Source organism: Bactrocera dorsalis, chromosome 3 (genome assembly GCF_023373825.1).
Source record: "Bactrocera dorsalis isolate Fly_Bdor chromosome 3, ASM2337382v1, whole genome shotgun sequence".
NCBI lineage: Eukaryota > Metazoa > Arthropoda > Insecta > Diptera > Tephritidae > Bactrocera > Bactrocera dorsalis.
Window position 1 is genome coordinate 36,654,675 of NC_064305.1, and position 9,485 is coordinate 36,664,159.

Here is a 9,485-nt window from a genome sequence, read left to right on the forward strand (position 1 = left end):
CATAAATGGTCTACGCCAATGGTTCTCTTCTGTGAGTCTGAAACTGGCGGAGGAAAAAACAGAAGTTTTACTCATAAGTACTAGGAAGATAGAAGAACGAATAGAGCTCACTATAGGGGAGTGCGAGATTACCTCGCAGCCGCAACTGAAGTATCTGGGAGTAATATTGGATTCCAAATTAAAATTTAAAGAACACCTGAAGTATTCTTCCGCGAAGGCAAACAAAATCTATAATGCCCTATCGAGATTGATGACCAATAGAGGCTGTGTGCGTTCCAGCCGGCGATTCTTAATAGCGAAAGCAATGAGTTCCGTAATACTGTATGCGGCACCAGTTTGGATACAGGCAATGGATATAAAAGCGTATGCTAAACAAATAATTGCAGTGCATAGGCTTTCTGCAATTCGAGTAATAAGTGCTTTCCGGACTCTATCAACCGACGCTGCTGAAGTATTAGCCAGCATGCCGTCCATTGACATCCAGGGAGACGAACCCGAGCGTCTATATCAGCTATCAACGCCTAAAACAGAATTGGTAAGGATCGAGGACAGAAACAAGAGCACTAAAATGTGGCAGGAGCGGTGGAATTCCTCATCCAAAGGGCGATGGACTCACCGACTTATACCAGACATCCAATCATGGATAGACAGACGACATGGGGACCTAGACTTTCATATGACCCAAATGCTTAGTGGACATGGATGCTTTAGAAGCTACCTTTTCAGATTTCACAACGACATCAGTCCGAATTGTCCGACATGAGCAGGGTATATAGAAGACTCTGAGCATGTATTATTTTATTGCCCTCGATTTTCGAATATAAGGGAAAAGCTAAAAACCACACTCGGTGGAAGTTTTACGGTCGATAATTTAACGACACTCATTCGACTGATAAATGGAAAGCTGTCAGGGAAGCGTCAGCACTCATAATGACCAAACTGAGATATTTTCAACAGAATAGGCGTCCGTCAGTCCGCGCAATAGAGGAGACCTAAAAAAAAAACAGGTCGCTCTTATTGCATCTTTTTAAGCGCTCCTCATAAGGGGAGTAATCTGTTGTAAAGCTTGAACATCCCACCTAAAAAATTATAATTCTAATAAAGCCGTTCGCAATTACCGGCCACTCTCTCACAAGATCCCTCTATTGTCATATTGTCACAGCCCTAACTCTAGGGCTAAGGAGTACCCATTCTGGCCATATATGAGCCAGGCGTGGAGTTACTATCCTTCATTGGCCGATCATAAATTAAATATCATAAAAATTGCAACAATTGCCAATAAAACAGAAAAGCCAAATAGTAAATAACCCGCAAAATAAAGTTGCTTCTCTTAAGCATCTATTTACATTTTAAAATTCAAATATGTATATGTGTATGTGATATATTTTAAGCCAAAGCTGTTTTAAATACTTTTGCTGTCAAATCCATGCTACTCCATCAGCAGTACGGTGAAATACGTACAGCAACATATGTTTGGAATACTACGCAAATTATTCGCCTAGGGGCCCAGGATGTTTAAATGAGTTAAGCCTCCCCCCTCACGCAACCTGGGAAAAACTGGCGCACTCTAATACGACCGCGCAATTCACCACAGCTGATGACACTTCACCTGCGCTCCTACCCACTAAACAAAAAGGATAGACAACAGGAGAGGAGACGACATTCGCTTACACACTGCGCCGCGTCGACACCTACGCTAATTTGCTTCGCTAAGATCAACACCGATCCTGTGCACATATCAATATACGTTTTTCTTCCGTCACCGATCTGGCGCGCGGTAATTACATTATAAACCGAAGGAGGAATCAGACATTGGCGGAGTTCCTATCGACAAGTCATTCTGTTATTCTCGAAACCATTTTTTTTATATACGGGCGTTTGTTGTAACGATCATAATTTTATCATAATAAAATAAACTATCCAAAATAAACCGCTTTTTAACTTATATGTGGTGCTTAACGCGAGTGTAAGTGCTTTCTTAACAATCTAAATTGTAGTGGGTGTTCCCACGAATTGGGCATCCAATTAACTACTTCCACCAGAAGAGTCTTCAACAAAGCCCGTAGAAATGGCTCTAGAGGGCAATGTATAAGGTGGAACTGGCTTTATTTAAGACCGAGTTTACGAAAGCCAAGAGAACCTTCTGCAGAATTAAAGAGGCTATCAGGAGAGCTCACGGCTAAGATGCACTTTTGCGAAAAATCTTACTTCATTACTGGGACAAGTTCCGACAGAGCTGCACAATTCGTTCAAACCCTTCAAGTCTTAGGGCCTTGATGATTCTGATTCTATCACCTCGCAAGCTCAAGTTCTCACAATATCAGTACTTCATATCACCCCGTTACTTCAATAATATCGTATCGAAATTGCTCGCACAACTTTTCTCAAATACAAAAATATATTATGTAGCCATGACCTCACCATCACAACCAAAATACGTTTTTTAAAATGCTATGTTTGGTCAGTGCTTCTCTATGCGATGGAAACGTGGACTCTAAAAATCACAGATATGAACAAGCTAGAGTCCTTCGAGCTATGGCTTATTAGAAGAATCCTAAAAATTCCATGGACAGATAGAGCTACGAACAGTGAAGTCTTGAGAAGAGTGAACCGCAATAGAGAGTTGTTAAAGACTATAAAACAAAGAAAAGCAGCCTACCTAGGACATATTATGAGGCACTCTAAGTATGAGCTTCTACAAATAATTATCCAAGGAAAAATTGAAGGAAAGCGGGGTATTGGCCGTAAACAACTTTCGTGGCTTCGAAACATTCGACAATGGACAGGAATTCAGAACGTTGGTAACCTTATACATAGATGTGGCAAGAGATAGTGAGAAATATGCTGCGATAATTCAAAATCTGTGATTTTTTTACTTTTATTGTGTTTTTTTATATACAATAGATATATTTAACATGTAAACATTACATTATTATATTATTATTAAGTTTATTAATATTGTACATATTATTAATTGTTATATGATCACAATATTCGAATACGAATTGGCAAATAAAGAAGAAGAAGAAATGTATGTAATGTAAATTGGGCAACACTGTGCTCGTTACGGCAGCTCACCTGATTTTCAGCGAGGTGTGCGCAAAAGCCAATAATAAAGCCATCAGCCATGCGGCATACATCCAACAAATTGATTACATTTCACCATTCATGTGTAGCTTGACACTTACTCCTGCAACACACGTACACATTTATATTTAAGTTTACGAATGCACGTGTGTCTTGAATCGTTTTATGTCATCATCATTAGCGCTACTTAACGTTTTGCCGCATGACATTACGTTATTGATTTTCCGTCGAATGTGATCGAATAAAATTAAGAATAAGCCACCAGCAGCCAACTGAATGGAGTGACTACCAGCAAGCGGAACAGCGGCCAATAACAACTAGCCATTCATCCGCGTTGAGTCATTATCAACTCGCTGCGGCAGAGTCAATTCCTCGCCGTCAGCACCAAGGTCCTGATGTGATGTGAGGGGTGCTTTCGCATGGATTACCGATAGTCGACATGTTTACTATTTTAAAGCATTTATTTGCAAATTTCATTTCGAATCATTGATTTTCGAATATTCAGTTGCTACGTCCTTTAGCATAATTATATTGACTCTGACACACAGACGTGAATCAAGCGCGACGGTGCTCGCGTTCATGCAATTGCGGTTGGTAGCACACGTGTGTAAAATATTATTCTGTATTTAAATACACACTCACGCAGGCATTATACTCATTTACTTGCTGTGTGTGAACAGCTGTGTGAGTGTGTGCAGCCGTTCATTGTGGCCGTAAAAAACTATATTCACTTCTTGCAACCGCGAACCACCAAATGGCTGCCGCTCTAGGACAAGCAACTAACCATCCAGGCACCGCAACAGCGCGACAGCTGTCGGACAGGCGGACTTTCAGTCGTAACCACAGACAGCCGTGCAATAAGCATTAAATGACATTGCCGTTGCCTCACAGTCAAATTTCAACATTAATATCTGATCTGGTCTGATCGAAGCGATTCACTATACTCAACTGTACGCTTTTCCTTTTCTTTTTTTAGTGGTTTTTAAATAGACCAATACTTTGTAATGTTTAATACTTTTTCTTCATAACTCAGTCCATCAACTAATAACGCAAATTTTATATGATAAGATAGATGCTGAAATGATATTCGAGAACCTTCACATGCCAAAGGACTATCTGATCAAGGCTCAGCATAAAAATATCAAACCGACACAAGAACGAAGGGTAGTAGAAAATGAAGAAGTAATAGACATATGCATAGTATTTTGGCTTCATACCACTACGTGCGAAGTACAGTCGAACATCATATCAAGAGAGCGACTAAATTTAGGAAAAGTCTGGTCAGTCAAAAAACAAAATTAAGTATATTAAGCTTCTTTTCGGCTATTACACCGCCTTTAAGGGAGGGTTAAAGGTTCAGACATCGTATGACAATATTTGAGACTCTAAGTGTCTTAGTTGATCCGTTAAACGAATAAACCTCTACTTTGTCTTTCGAGGGTAACTTAAAGAAGCACTCACTGGTATTTCATTAATTACTCTTAACCAACCATGACTTCCGATTAACTAAAGAATCAGCTTAAGTACTTTATTGCAACCTGAAATAATAATATTCTTTAAATCAAAAAATTAGTTAAATCTCATATTTTCACTCCCTACCGAGGATTTTGGATTTGTGATGGCTTTGAGCATGTGGACCTAACCCAACGCCTGCGGATAGGCTACATCTTTTCTAATCATCTGAAATATATAAATATTCACTAGGCTTTTAATAATTTCGATATGTTTATTATGAAAAATGTAGTGTTTTGATACATTTTAATTAAAATTCAAGTTTTGATTATTGAAACAGATTTTTGCTATATGTGGCACGGATGTGTCACATTGTTATAATTACTTGAATGGGATGGTTTCTGTACTATATTTGCCTAACATTTCTTATTTAATAATTTTAATGCTAAATATATGTACTTATACACACGCCCGTATGCGTACTTGCTTCATCATTGTGCAGGTGTTAAATTTAGTTAAACATTTAAATGTAATTTATTGCTAGTTTTTAATGAAATTCATTAATTAATTTCCGAATGACTGACCATTTGGCTAAATAAATAAGAGAATGCTGCCATTGGACTTGAACTTTTTTATACTCTTGAACCAGTTGCTACAGATTGTAATAGCTTTGATCACTTAACGGTCCTAATAAAGATAGATATTTTGGAAAAAAATGTTTTTTTTTGGATTTGGAAATTTTTTTCGGATTTTGAAAATATTTTTATCAGAAAGCTGAGAGTTTTTTACATAAAATTGTATAACTTCAAAATTTGTTGCACTTAATTTTCAGGTAGTTAAAAAATAAAAGAAATAGTAATTTTTTGTTTAATGGGAATACGGGTGTCGCCAATTGATGGAATGGCCCATATGTATATATGAAAATGTTTACATGCCGATCCTCTGGTTTACGTTTTGCATTTTAAGGCATTTCACTGCATTTTGCTAGAGCAGTTGCATCCGAACTTTGCTCATGCTTACTTGTTAATATTTGATTTTGTCCACTCAAGTCTATTGGTTTGCTTCCCCCTTACTTACTTTTGGCTATTTAAAACTGTGAATTTTACAAATTTTAAATGATATTTTTGGTTGAATTATAAAACCAGCAAAAGATTTCAACTGTTAATATCAGCTAAACGGTTAGTTTTGCGAAAACATCTGTGTAGAACTCTAAAATATTAAAAATCCCCAAAACGAAATATGTTTTCAAGTAGTTGGAAGCACATTATTTCCATATTTAGTAAAGTTTGTAAAGCTCTGCGAAAAATCAAATTTTTGAATCTTTACACAATACGCTCGATAGAACTTTGTATGCGATGTTGAGGAGGCTTATCAGATTGTGTGGTCTCTCTTTTTATGGAGTGGGCATAGCACACTTAAATTCCAATCGTTGGGCATGCTATTTTATTAAGAAGCTGATGCATGCTTCGCCGCCGTGTTTGAATAGCTCGGCCGCTTTGTTGTCCTTCAGGCGGGTAATTGCTATTCGAACTTCTTCATGGTCGGGCAATGGAACGCCTGCTCCATAGTCATTGATTGGGGAATCGGGTTCGCCTTCTCCTGGCGTTGTACATTCACTGCCATTCAGCAGGATAGAGAAGTGTTCCCTCCACAATTGAAGTATGGTCTGATCATCGGTGACTAGATTACCTTTGGGGTTCTACAAGAGTTTGCTCCGGTCTTGAAACCTTTTGTAAGCCACCGCATTTTTTCGTAGAAGTTTCGAGCATTACCCCTGTCGGCCAGTTTACCAAGCTCTTCATACTCACGCATTCTGGCCTCTTTCTTTTTCTTTCTGCAAATGCGTCTCGCTTCCCTCTTCAACTCTCGGTATCTATCCCATCCCGCACGTGATGTGGTCGATCGTAACGTTGCGAGGTAGGCAGCCTGTTTTCACTTCGCTGCGACACGGCACTCCTCGTCGTACATGCTGTTCTTTTGCACTTTCCGAAAACCAATGGTTTCGGTTGCAGCTGTACGTAAAGAGTTTGAAATGCCGTCCCACGGTTCTCTTATACCGAGTTGTGGACGAGTGCTTTCAGAGAGCAGGAATGCAAGCGGAATAGAAAGTCGAACCTTCCTTGTATTTGTTGACGTGCGTTTTTTGCTGCGGGTGCGTACCTAGGCTGTAACAAGAGTCGATGTTAGGACCTCGGAGCGTACGCACGACTAGAACACTGGAGACGTGTCTTCCGTCTATCACAACATGATCGATCTGGCTGGTGGTTTTTCGATCCGGTGACAGCCAGGCAGCTTCATGTATTTTCTTGTGCTGGAATCTAGTACTACAGATAACCATATTTCGGGCACCGGCGAAGTCGATCAGCCTCAACCCATTTGGGGATGTTTCGTCGTGGAGGCTGAATTTACCGACCCTAGTGCCAAATATACCTTCTTTTCCCACCCTGGTTAAAGTCGCCACGGGTCCCAAACCCGGCGCACAACCCTGCGGAGGAGATGTTTCGCCTTCTAACTTTAACTCGCCTTCAAACGGATGTTCTTACGCTACCCAGAGGATACTTGCTTAAAGACCGGAAGTCATGGATCGTTTCTGGCCACTCTCAAGTGAATGGCGATAAGAAAACTTTCCTCACTTGCGTGAACTTCTATACTTGACTCCATCAGTGAATTATTGATTAAAGTTTAGCCATTCGTAACACAGAGGCAAAATTTCAACGGGAATTTAATTTTGTGTGTATGTATCTATAACTTTTAAATTATAAATTAGATTATATCCAAGAACGCAGAATTATATAAGTTAGGATTTAACATGTGATAAATATTAACTACAACAAAATAACAAAATTCTTGTTTGCAAGGAGAAATGGATGTCAAGAATTTTCGGGATACTTTTAGTACGTTTTCTAAAAGCTTCGATGTACTGTAGACAGGGCTACGCATTTTTATTTAAACAAATTTTGAAAAAAAATTATATTTAAAAATTTTCTTTCCGAATACATCACATTATGAATCGATCAAGCAGTTATTTGAGCCTCGGCCTCGCCACAAAGCATGCCGGGCTCACGGCGTGTGGAGACATCCATCTTCGCATTGCCGTCCGCAATCTGTTGCGAAGAGCAATACACAAATATTCAAGTACACGCATGAAAATAAATATGGAATTAAAATCAAAAAACACTATATTAAAAAATGAAGCCAACCGTGTCCTGCAATAATCTGCGTGTTTCAAATAACAGCCGCAAGAAACGTAACACAGTAATACCTTGATTTACGTCCGCGTCGTTAACGTTGTCTTGATTTACGCTGGGAAAATATTAGTGACCTCTGCACGCGATTTACGTTGTCAATTTTATTTACGTTGCCTGTATGAAATATGAATTTGGGGAATCCCTTGCTTACATTTATGTATTTTGAATTTTGTCAATATATTTCATGAACTCATTCAGTTGATTTTTATAAGTGTTGCTGATAACACGCATAAAAGAAGGAAAATGAGTTCAAAACGTGAATTTAAAAGTGTTCGTGCAGTTCAATTAAAAAAGAAACGAAATGTTATTTCTATTAAAAAGAAAATGGAAGTCATTCACCGCTATGATAAGGGCGAAAAGGCTTTTAATATAGCTAGCGTTATGGGTTTGCCTTCAACAACCGTAAGAACAATCATAAAAAGTAAACAAAAGATTATCACAAGTGCATCCACTGCTGCAGATCGTTGTTTGGAATCCACTACTAAAATGAGACCCATTTTGATGGAAAAGATGGAGAAGGCACTCTTTGGATAAGTGATTTGGGAAAAAAAATATTCCGGTAACTACTTTAGTTATTAAAAGGAAGGCAGTTAGTTTATTCAATGATGTAAAGTTAACAACTACAGATTGTGAAGATTTTTGTTTCAACGCAAGCGATGGGTGGCTGCAAAACTTAAAAAAAAGATCCCAACTTTATAATATAAAATTCCATGGAGAATCTGCAAGCGCAGACAACGAAGCAGCTAAAAATTTTGTGAAAAAGCTATAGCAAATCATTGATGAAGGAGGATACTCACCTCAGCAAATTTTTAATGTGGACGAGACGGGACCTTTTTGGAAACAAATGCCAAAAAGGACATTTATATTAAAAGAGGAAAGAGCGGCCGCCGGGCCAAAAGTTTCCAAAGACAGACTTACACTTCTTTTTGAAGGAAATGCTGCAGGTGATATGAAGCTTAAGCCCTTGTTGATATATAAGTCTGAGACGCCAAGAGCTATGAAAAATATTAAAAAAGAAAAATTCCCTGTTGTTTGAAAATCCAATAAAAAAGCTTGGATGACTGCTAAACTTTTTAATGATTGGTTTAAGTTGCATTTTTGTCCAACAGTTATCAAATATTGCGAAGTAAATGGATTCGCGTGCAAGGCATTGCTGTTAATTGATAATGCCCCTAGCCACATTATCACGCTTGATGATATGAATGACAATATTAAAGTAATCTTCTTACCGCCGAATACAACGGCGCTTATCCAACCGATGGATCAAGGCGTTATCGCGGCATTTAAAAAATACTACTTACGAAGGACATTTAACAACTTGATTGATGCAATTGATAAAGAATCTCACTGCGCATCTGCTGATGTAGTTCGCAATTTTTGGGTCAAATAACGGGTGCTTTTTTTGAGGTTAGGATTTTCATGCATTAGTATTTGACAGATCACGTGGGATTTCAGACATGGTGTCAACGCTTGCAAATCATTGAATTTTATTACCAAAATCAGTGTTCGGTTCGAAATGTGTTTATCGACAAATTTTGTTCAGCGATGAGGCTCATTTCTGGTTGAATGGCTACGTAAATAAGCAAAATTGCCGCATTTGGGGTGAAGAGCAACCAGAAGCCGTTCAAGAACTGCCCATGCATCCCGAAAAATGCACTGTTTGGTGTGGTTTGTACGCTGGTGGAATCATTGGACCGT